General features: G+C 45.1%; 1 long non-coding RNA gene across 1 annotated transcript; it reads right to left on the bottom strand.

The window, feature by feature from the left end:
* Positions 1-781: 781 nt before the first annotated feature.
* Positions 782-9,387, bottom strand: LOC109507206 (uncharacterized). Its single transcript, XR_002166427.1, has 4 exons — positions 9,059-9,387; positions 8,334-8,489; positions 2,816-2,953; positions 782-1,553 (listed from the first exon to the last, which is right to left on the bottom strand). It is a non-coding gene; the product is annotated as an uncharacterized LOC109507206 (long non-coding RNA).
* Between the last annotated feature and the right edge of the window lie 1,331 nt (positions 9,388-10,718).

Raw genomic sequence — 10,718 nt, 5'->3', positions numbered from 1 at the left:
TCCCACAGATAACACAATGACAGCGGTGAAAGCTGGAAGTGATTATAGGAGGAGGAGGCCGTGTGACTTGACGTGAGCACTTTGTTCTTGTTGGGAAGGAGAAGCTAAACTCTGCTTGCCTCTCAAGGGACGACATCCAGTATTCCATAATTATAATAATAATAATTTGCTTTTAATGACATATGCATTGAATGAGTCAACTTCCAGGCTCGATTGACACTCCAGGTCTAAATTCCGATTCAGGCTGGATTTAAACTGTATTGTATTCCAATTTCATCCGTACTTTTTTTTTTTTTTTTAAACATTATTGGTATCAATTTCAAATGACATACTGTATAAAAATAGAATTAAACGAATAACAAAAACAAGGGCATACATTTATTTTTTTTTTTAACGATAATTTTAGACTTTAAACCAGTCCATTTTATAACAGGAAGGTTAGACATTGCTTACCAGAAGTGACAGTATATTTTTTTCTCTCACTGCATTTGTTGGTGCTGCAAAGAACAGAAGAATTTTTTTTTTCTCTCACTGCATTTGTTGGTGCTGCAAAAAACAGAAGAAAACAACAATAAATAACACAAAAATTAACCGTTCAGGTGTTTAGTTGGCCTGGCCTGTTGATTTAAATGAAGGTTATTTTGCTAAGTTAATGATGGCGATGCCTCTCAGGTCGTATGTGACAGGGAGCAGGCCTGACTGTCAATCCAAAAATTCTGCTAATAATTGGTGCTCATTATAAACAGTGAATACATTATGTCGTATGTGACAGGGAGCAGGCCTGACTGTCAATCAAAAAAATTTTGCTGATAATTGGTGCTCATTATAAACAGTGAATACATTAACGAACATGTTAACAGAAATAAGCGGGGGTTTCTGTGAACAATGAATATGCTACGTGCCTCTAAATGAGCATCTTTGGACCGTGTTTAATGGTTCGTGCTTTTGCCGCAGGTGCTTTTAAAAACGTTTATTTGTGGGGTTCGGGTAGAAATGTGGGTTGTCGAAGTCACCGCTGAGGTCACGCTGGCAATGGCGGCAAGATGCCGTCTGTGCGTTTATGCTGCACAGGCATTGGCAGATATCCCATATGTGTATCGGATTTCAATCCACATTTGGAAGACGCCTGATCGCCATCTGTGGATATGCAATTCCGTACGTTTATACGCTGCCATTTGTGGCGCTTATGGACAATTCGTTTGAAAGGAATCGGCATTTCATTACGATTAAAAACAATTGTACAATGTTACAACGGGAAACGATGATAAATGGACTTTTTAAGAATTAAAAAAAAAAAAAAACTAAACATTTGATTGAAGACCAAATTGGTCTATGATGTTATTTTAAAGTTGGTCATTTTAGCGGTGCTTGGAGAGTGACTTATTTTTTGAGATGACAACCACTGGAATATGACAAACGTGCACATTCGGTTGATGTCGCTCACCTCTGTAGGAATGAAGCTCCGTCTTAAACCGAGGACCCCCCCGCCAGGCATCGAATAAATTGCTCTCAAAAGTTGCCACCGTCACTCGATGTTTTTGTGTCGGTTACACCTGTAAATTGGAGGCAAAAAAAAATCTCAAACGTGATTGTCGACACGAAGCCCTAACTCGCATTCACGATCACTATCCGAAGTCTGCCACATGGCTCTGATTGAAACGGGCAATGGACATTTTCAAAGTTGAAGCCAGAGCTCAACAGTTTAATGACTACAGCGAGAGCAGAGAAGTGATTGATGCACTGGCAACTTGGGGAATACCTCACACATACATGTGCAAACACACACTTCACGAGGATGTGACACATGCGGGGCAGGGGTGGGGGGGGGGACATTCTCAAGCCCCCAATGTGAACCTTGACATCTCCAGTCGACTAGCCCGAACCCCGATCTAAGACCAACCGGAGCCATAAGCCCGCCAGTGTTGTGTAACGACGTAGACTGACGCCCCCCCACTACCCTGCCTACGTGCTCCCTCCCCCTCGCTGACTGCGCTCTCGCTCGCACGAAGGGAGCACGGGCATACGTCAAGGAGGGTGTGAAGGTGCGAATGTGTGTGGCAACAGGTGGTTGAGACATCTCAAAAGGTCACGCTGATCCCAGAAAATCCAAAACGGAGCTCACCACCCGCACCGCTTGCTTGCTTGCGCCTCCGGAGGCATACTCCTTCGATGAGCGTATTAGTCATGTTACGCCAATGCTAACACGTGTACTGTAGGTTAAAGGTCAAACGTGTTTTTAACATTACCGCCACTTCGTTTCCGCATCAAAAGGACTTTGGGAGGATGTAATTGTGTTCATCGAGTTTATTTCGTGTCAACTTTGATGTGTTGTTCCATTTATTTAGATGTTAAGCTGCCAGGGCGGTTGCCGATGGAGTCCGCCCAGATGGCTTGCGTCGTCAACATTGTATCACGAATGCCAGAATTTTACGACATGACCTTAAATTTGATGTGGGGCTTGGCAAGTTTTTATTTGTTGGGAAGCAGGAATCGATTTAAAAAAAAAAATCTTAGCTCTGTGTGTCTGAAAATATTTCTGGCACAGTCGTATTAACCACAAAAGGACGCACGCTCACGGCGGGATGACATTTTTTGTGGTGTAATGATACACTCCAAAAAACAAAAACAAAAACCCTCCCCAAAATACAATAACAAAAATATACCAAAGCCCCTCAGTTAAAACATAAAATTGCACAACACAACCCATAAAGCAACGAAAACACTACATTTCGGCACCGAGCAGTATTTTACCCTCATTTTGAAGTTTGCGAGACAATGTGCGAAGAAAAACAAAATTTTGGGCCGGCTCACGTACAAACTGCTTTTTGGTGGTCTCTCGTGCTGCCTGCTGTCAACGGGGGGGGGCAGGCGGTCGCTGACGAGACGGGCATATGGAAGGGGTTGGTGACGGGAGCTTATTTTAGAAGACTTGGAATGGTCGGCCTTGTTGTTCCTGAGTTACACACACACACACACTCACACAAACACACTCACACACACACGCAGTACAATGAACATAAACATGACCTTAAAATCTCTTTTCAAATGTGACAACATGAATATAAACCAAGAACGGTATCTTATATAATTCTATACGCATGCACACAATCTCGGGAACATGGACACTTTTCGGCAACCAGGTGCCGACGTGACAAATCTGTCACGCTAGCTGCCAGGAGCAAGTTCGGGGCGCGTTGTTGGACCGTGGGGAGGCTCTCAGCAAGGGGCGGCGTGTGTGCGCGCGTGTGCGTTGCTAGTGGGTTCAAGATTTCTGAGACTCTCCCGTCGAGCATACATGTACGATTAAGATCGGACCAAATCCGATTTGTAATGATCAAGATAACGCTTGCAAATCACGACCAGCCGTTGATTTATTGTGAGTCCGTATTGACGGAAGCACAGAAATGAAACTGCGCTTTTAAAACGCACTGAAATTGTGATCAATCGTTTTTTTAACGGTCGAGCCAATAACGGGCTGATTTAGTGCGACAGTTTTGTGGCTTTGATTTCAATGTTCTGACGCACTTTCAGTTGCATTTTTTTATTTTCCTTTAAAGGGCACATCAAGTCAAAAAAGCTTCAAGTTGTCTTCTCTCAACACAGTAGTTAAACATTTGCATAAAGGCCAGTCGTGTGGTTTTAGTCTTGTTTGGCATGGGAGAAGCCATTAGCATGACGGGCCTCCGATTGCGGCGGGCTCGGTTTTGGTCGCCGCAGGATCCGTGACTGAGCATTAAAAGCTCGCAGGTGAGGTCATAGTGGGCGGCGAGGGGAAGGTTCCGCAGGAGAACGAAATCAAGAAACGTGCACGTCAGGGCAAAGTAGAATGACAAACGTGGTTTTTAATGACGTTCTATTTTGGCACTTTAAATATGGGCGGGGCTTCATAAAATGATCCGGAACGCCATCAATTCAATTTAAATGAGAAATGCTGTGTAAAATTGACGGGCTTCAAGTGGACTTTTGCTGTCTGTGGTGGGGCGGGGGGGGGGGGGGGATTAGGCTTCAGTGGGGGATGCATGGGCCAACATGGGTGTGGGCGCGCCGAGGATCAGTTCACCGCGTGAGCCGTTAACGACTCGACGGCTATTTGATGACAGTCGCAAGAACCCAAGCGACATGGCTGTCCTTTACAGCTGTTAAATCTTTGTCAAGTCAAGCAATGATTTGCGGCGCATACCCAAACCACTCGGGAACACGAATGAGCCCCCTCGACCACCCCTCCCAAAAAAAATCCCAATAACTCCGCATTTAAGGTGTGGAAAACTGACAACACAAACTGATTAAAGACGGGTGATTCTAAAAACAAACAACTGACCAAGGCACCTGCTGCGACAAAGATAATCCAGGACCAAATGCCATTTTTAACGGGTGCTGGTATTGAACAATGGTTCTGTTCTACCATCAATCAAAAAGTTCGGCTTGTATGTAACTGCGGATATTTGATAACGCGGGAGTAATGCGGGTCTAAAATTAGCGGTCTAAAAATGTATGGATTATACGGTATCTCCTGATAGTGAGCCAACCAACAATAGTCTCCAGAAAGTTCCCCGCCGTAACATTCCAGGGACCGTCCAGCTCGCGTGTTTTGACTATTTTCAGAGGGCAGATATGACGGATAAGGCGGGAACCGTACGATGGAGGGGGAGAGGTGGAAACCAGGACAGGAAGTGAAATCAAATCAATCTTCCATCATGAATAAAATCTTAACTTGTAGCAAAAGGAGCCCGCTTTCAAGTGTGATTCATTTTTACATTGAAGAAGCTGCTCCGCACTTGTCCACTCAATTGGCAGGAAGTGGAAAGCGAATCAAATGTGGAGTTTGCCGCTCCATCGGTTTCCGTTCTTCCAGATTCCTCACGATTTTAAAGCGACTCTGTGAGGAATTTTGTCCTTTTACGAGGTAAGCGGACCTGGCTCCATTTTTCCACACCAAAGTCATCCATGCGTGCCTTTAAAGGAAGGACCTTGGAACTCAGGACAGGGGGGGCTCTGCCAAAAGTGTGCTCGCACAATTGGAAGCACACAACTATCGACACATCTTGGTAAGAAGCTGGCGGAAGAACTACTGGGTTTTACTGAACTATTCTTCGATTCAGCAAACCTCAATTCCTCTAGGTGGGAGTAGTCAGTATTTACTACTCGGGGGGGGGGGTACCTTAGGATTGCATTGGTGGGTTTGTTTGGATGCCTCACTCTTTCGTAACCAAAACAAAGCCTCATCGTGCCCCCCCCCCTCACCCCCCAACACCCACATACATGCCTGCATGTGCGTATAGTGTGTCAAAGTCATTTATAGCCGAGCAGCTCATCAATCTCAATAGTGCAGAGCGGCGCAAAGAGCTGATGAAATGACAGACATGATCACTATTCAGTGGCCGAGTGTAAACGGGAGGAGGAGGAAGAGGCGGGGGGGGGGGGGGGGGAGGTGAAGGAGCAGAGCGAGAGTGAAAGTCGGGAAAGGTGTCGGGGTAAAAGCAGGATGTGCTGAGTAAACAACAACAACAAAAAAAAAAATCACCACTTGTTTATCTCAACAGGCGACGATGACGACCGCCTTAAGTGACAATAAGCAACGACTGAACTGCTTAATGGGGCCTCACTTCACTCACGCAGACCAATTCACCGGTTTATGTTCCCGCTATAAAAACGCTAATTAGCAAGACACCACCTTGCTGAGCTTTCTGCTCACCGTGCATGGCACCACCCGCACTCTGTCTTCGGGCAGTATTAAGAACCGCTCAAAGTACACGCTCTTTTTTTTTGGGGGGGGGGGCCCAAGGAATGAAACACTCTGCAACAAATACAATTCAGCCCGTTTGTCTTAAAGTGACACGACCCCATTCCACATTGGTGGTCTTTAATAATTGTACTTATGTCAAAAAGCAAAAACAGTCCAGAGAACAGCAGAGGCAAACATTGGCTTTTCCAGACACCATTCAAAACACACCCTCAACTTACACGCGCGCCACCATGCTCCCGTTACTCCGCGGATACAACCTTGGAATTTATCATTGCACACTGGACGCATGCGGCAGCGATTGGATCACACTCTGGCGTGTGTGAGGGGAGGGCAGGGGGTCGGTTGGGAGGAAGGCACGGCGAAGGAAATATTTGTCAATGAGCTGTGAAGCCGTGCTGACACATCAACAAAACATCAAAGACTCCCGTTGAACCCGGCAACTATTAGCATGGGCTAAAATTGAACGATCCTGTCATGTTTTGAAAGCGCCCTGTCGCGCCAGACACCGGCGTCAATAGAGTGATTTTTGAGATGTCGCTTTTTAAAACACAACCTGTTCAAACCCAAAATTTTTTTATGTTCATATTCAACGTGTTTAAATCGTGCGTTTCATTAAGTTCAAATGTGTGGGACGCGAAAAAAAAATAAACGCCCAACATCTTTTTTTCTGGATTTTACAACGCGGGGACAAAGTAGGTGCAGATCAAAGCGGGTCCGAAATGTTTAAAACGTGCAGCGGCGCGGTGTATATTTTGCCTGCCGGCGGTGGAGCCGGGTGGTAGCGACGGCAGCTGCGAGGAGACGTCACATGTGCCATTCCTCACACTTCAACAGCCAACGAGAGAGCGATTTATGGACGCGGCGAGAAGGACACATAAACAGAAGCGGCGGAGCCGAAATAAACAAAAGGTGGGCGGAGCTGATGCGAGATAACGTCGAAAAAAACAAAACGAGAGGAAAGACAAATTGCATGTTCTGCCCGTGCCTACGTGGGTTTTCTCCGGGTACTGTGGTTTCCTCCCACATTCCAAAAACATGCGCGGCAGGTTAATAGAGCTCTCTTATTTATCCCTCGGTGTGAGTGTGAGCGCGGATGATTGTTAGTCTTTGTGTGCCCTGCGATTGACTGGCAACCGGTTCAGGGTGTGTACCTCGCCTACTACCCGAAGACGGCTGGGACCGTCTCCAGCACGCTCACTGGCTAGAGCGACAGTACGTAACTCCACGCAACATGGCCGTGCAGAGAATGTGACCTGACCAAGCGGGTGAGCGCGTTTGTGCATGAGTTTCAGGGAGCACTCTCCCATGACGTTCACGTCAACGACCCGAAGACCGTGTCAACAGGAGACCCAGCTATCCCCCAATTCAACACACACACACACACACACACAAATATGTGCACGTGTGTTGAGATGTATCCCGGGGGGGCATGCTGAACCACTCGTCAACCTGCCGTGTTTGTTGCCGTAGTGACGGAGCTGTCACTGTCTGCTTACCACCCAGGAAGAGCTGTCAATCACGGCCCACCACGTAGGTAGCTCGGCCGAACGTTCAACGGAGATTCTGATCAGAAGCGAACGCTAATCTTTGCTTAGCTTTTGGTTTTTTGATATGATCACGTTTCGGCGATCTTCAAGTGGTTCTTTAGGTTCTTAAAATTCATTCACAGGCATATTTTCAGACAATGACTGATAATTAAACATACTTGATTGTTAAATGTTACACTTAATGGGTGAGCAGGCACTCCAGAAAGACAACTCTGTTTACAAATATTTGGCGAATGGATGTCAGAGAACTTTTAATGAGATAGCAGGCAACTCATAAATTGGGGAAAAATGTCAATATGTTGCCTTTAAATGGATTCTTTCACAAACCCAACGGGACGCGGGTGTGAAGACAGACGAGTTCATCTGTCCAATCCAAAGCAGACGCTGCTTTATGGCACGATGGGATGCAGAGGGGGAAAAAACTAGCCCGACGGAATTTCGACATGACGAGTGGCATCCTAAATCATCGTTACCTCTTTTCTGACGCGCTTATTGTATGACAACACATACACGCACACGCACTGAGGAGTGCAAACAATTAGCGTTCTCCTTTGAAGGATGACTTCATGATTTGACGCCTCACGGAGTACTTGTTGATGTGTCAGCACGCATAAATAGTGGCAAGAAAGGGCTGGGGAGGGAGGGTGGGGCGCAGATGAAATAATTATGTTAAGCGGTATTCTACTCTTGGTAAAAAAAAAAAAAAAAAAAAAAAAAAATCACCTCAATACAAATAGAAATCTAAAGTTATTGATGAAATCTCCAAAATGTGCTTTTTAAAAAAAATTCTGTAAAAACTATTGCCGACTATCGTCATTCATTCCTTAATTTTTTTTTAAACATCAATTCCAAAAGAAAGCTAATCTCCAGACACTTCAGAAAAGTACTTACAGCACACTTGTTTTGTACAAAAGCCGACTAAATAAAAAATATTGCTCCCTGATGACTTTGAGCACCCCACTTTGACTTATTCGTGAAAAAAAAAAATACTGTACATTTAAACCTTTTAGTGAAATCCCACAAAACGGATGCTAATTACTTACCTTTGCTATTCTTCCCATTTTTTGTGACGAGGGCAGGCGTCGCTAATGAAGTGAGCGAGTCACGGGCGGTGTGCAGGGGGCTGGTGAAGGGGTCGTGGGGCTAATTAGGCGAATCGGGCCCTAATCCCTCTCTCGGGCCATCCGCTGGGGTCAGGCCTAAAAGAGAGAAAGGTCACAGAAACATCCGGCACGGCGCATTCATGACTCCTTCGTACTGTAGACCGTGTGTGTGCGCGCATGTATCAAAAGAAGGGGACTCGAATCTGTACAAAGCCTACGTATGAGTATCTGTCAACGTAGCGTCATGTAAACAAACATGCAACGGATGGATGCGTGCGTGCGTGCAATCGATCACTTTGCATTGATCAGCGATTACAGTGCATGGACAGGATTTACTGTATGGGCTCAGTACCTGCTCAAACACATTATAGCGGCTACTGTAGGCCAGAAGGTGCAAATCTGCAGATGTGTGACCAGCCGACAAGGACGGGGATTAACACACACGCACACACAAACACACACACAATTGTATGGCCGGCCACATGACCAGTAAGAGAAAGGCTAACCCTAAATTACAATTTTGCAGCTAAAAAGTCTCTTATTTTTAAACTTTTGAGAAAATGTGGTTGCACAAGTGTGCACCCCCTCTGTGTTGTAACCGTCTTGAGAATAAATGGAGCAATCAAATTCAGAGTCATGTAAAATGAGTGTAAGCACACACCGACCCGAATAAACTTCAGATGTTGGGGGAGGCTTTCCCTGACGTTTTTGTAGGTCACATCTTACTGCACCAGCCACTGCCCGCAGAGCGGCATCACAGCATCGGAGGGATCACTCATTTTCCCCAAGTATCAAGCTGGAGAAGCCTACAAAATAATTTGCAAGGCATCATCAAGTGAAGGCACAAGAACATGTCATATGCTTGTAAGAGTAGTTTTCTTCTTTTATTCATGGGAAAATAACACCCTGGGGGGCTAAAAAGTCTCTAGTAATCATTTGTGTGTCAGGAGTGCGCTATAATTAGAGACATAAAAAAAAAAAAAGTTCGGGTTACTTCCAGGAGATAATTTTACATTTGTATGTATGTGTAATACAATGATGATTATTGTGAGACAAAGTTTTTTTTTTAAATCTTATATTTATACGGTCATAAGGGACTAACTCCACAACACAAAGCCCATCTGCTGAAATCACTTCATCTTGACAGATCCAGAAGGTTCTCTCCAAATCTCCATTAAGACCCCCCTCCCTCCTCCCCCTTAACGCAATCACCTTGCCCCAAATGCTACCAGTCCCTGGTAACGTGCGTGAAATGTCCACCAAGCCTAAACAAGTGTATTTTGATTGCACTCGCAGGAGGAGGAGGAGGAGGAGGAGGAACCACAGATTGGATTTCCACGGGGGCTTTAAAGCAGACGAAAACATCCACGCTGCTAGCGGCGGAAATGGGCCTGCCTGTTAAACACAACACACACCCACACACACACACACACACACACACACACACACACACACACCAAGCATCATGGCGGCGACCAATCAGCTGTCACCGCGTGCGCGAGTCGGATCAAATAGAAAACAGAATCATGAGTGTGTTTCTCAAAGAAGGATGAAATAACATGAAGGTAACTCCCATAGTGTGCATTATTTTGGCGAGGGTACTGTATGAGGGCATGTGAGGAGGTTGTGGGTGGGGGGGGGGGGGGGGGAAATACTGTCAGTGGTTCTTAAACACACAAATCCAGAACGGGACAGATGGTTGGTTACACAGCAAAAGGCTGTAAAAGCCCTATGGGAAAACCATGTGGGCACACGCACGCACACATTGATAAAGTTCTTTTTTTTGGGGGGGGGGGATTTTTTTTGAAATTAAATATTGAATAATAATTGAATATTAAATAAATATGATCCATTGAGAGCCTTTGCTTCAGGTCCATCCCATGGATCATCCCGAACCTCTTTCAGCAGGTTTACTTTGAAACAAGTTGTTGATTTTTGTCAGTAGGATATGTTGTGCGTAGAATTTTGAGAGGGGGTGGGGGGGAAATGAATTCAGTGCAAAATGTGAAAAAAAGTGCATCGCTATGAATACTTTCTAGAGGTAGGTTAACCCTGGAGAACCCAAGAACCCTTTTCTTCTTTGGAAAATGATGAATTTTACATTAAATGACTGCTATATGTTCACTGAACACCAAAATATATGTTTTTTCAAATATTTAATGCTTTAATCCTCATTTAGGATTAGGGCCAAATTTGACCCTTTGGGATTTAAGGGTAGCATTTCAGTAGCAGAATTTATAGGGGCCAAATTTGACCCCGTGGGTTCTCCAGGGTTTTAAAAAAATAGCTAGCTAGATAGGTAGGTTACTCAAAAGGTCACTAAAA

Source organism: Hippocampus comes, unplaced genomic scaffold, assembly GCF_001891065.2.
Source record: "Hippocampus comes isolate QL1 unplaced genomic scaffold, H_comes_QL1_v1.1 scaffold526, whole genome shotgun sequence".
In the NCBI taxonomy this organism is placed as follows: Eukaryota; Metazoa; Chordata; class Actinopteri; order Syngnathiformes; family Syngnathidae; genus Hippocampus; species Hippocampus comes.
This window is presented reverse-complemented; position numbering and strand designations above follow the sequence as displayed.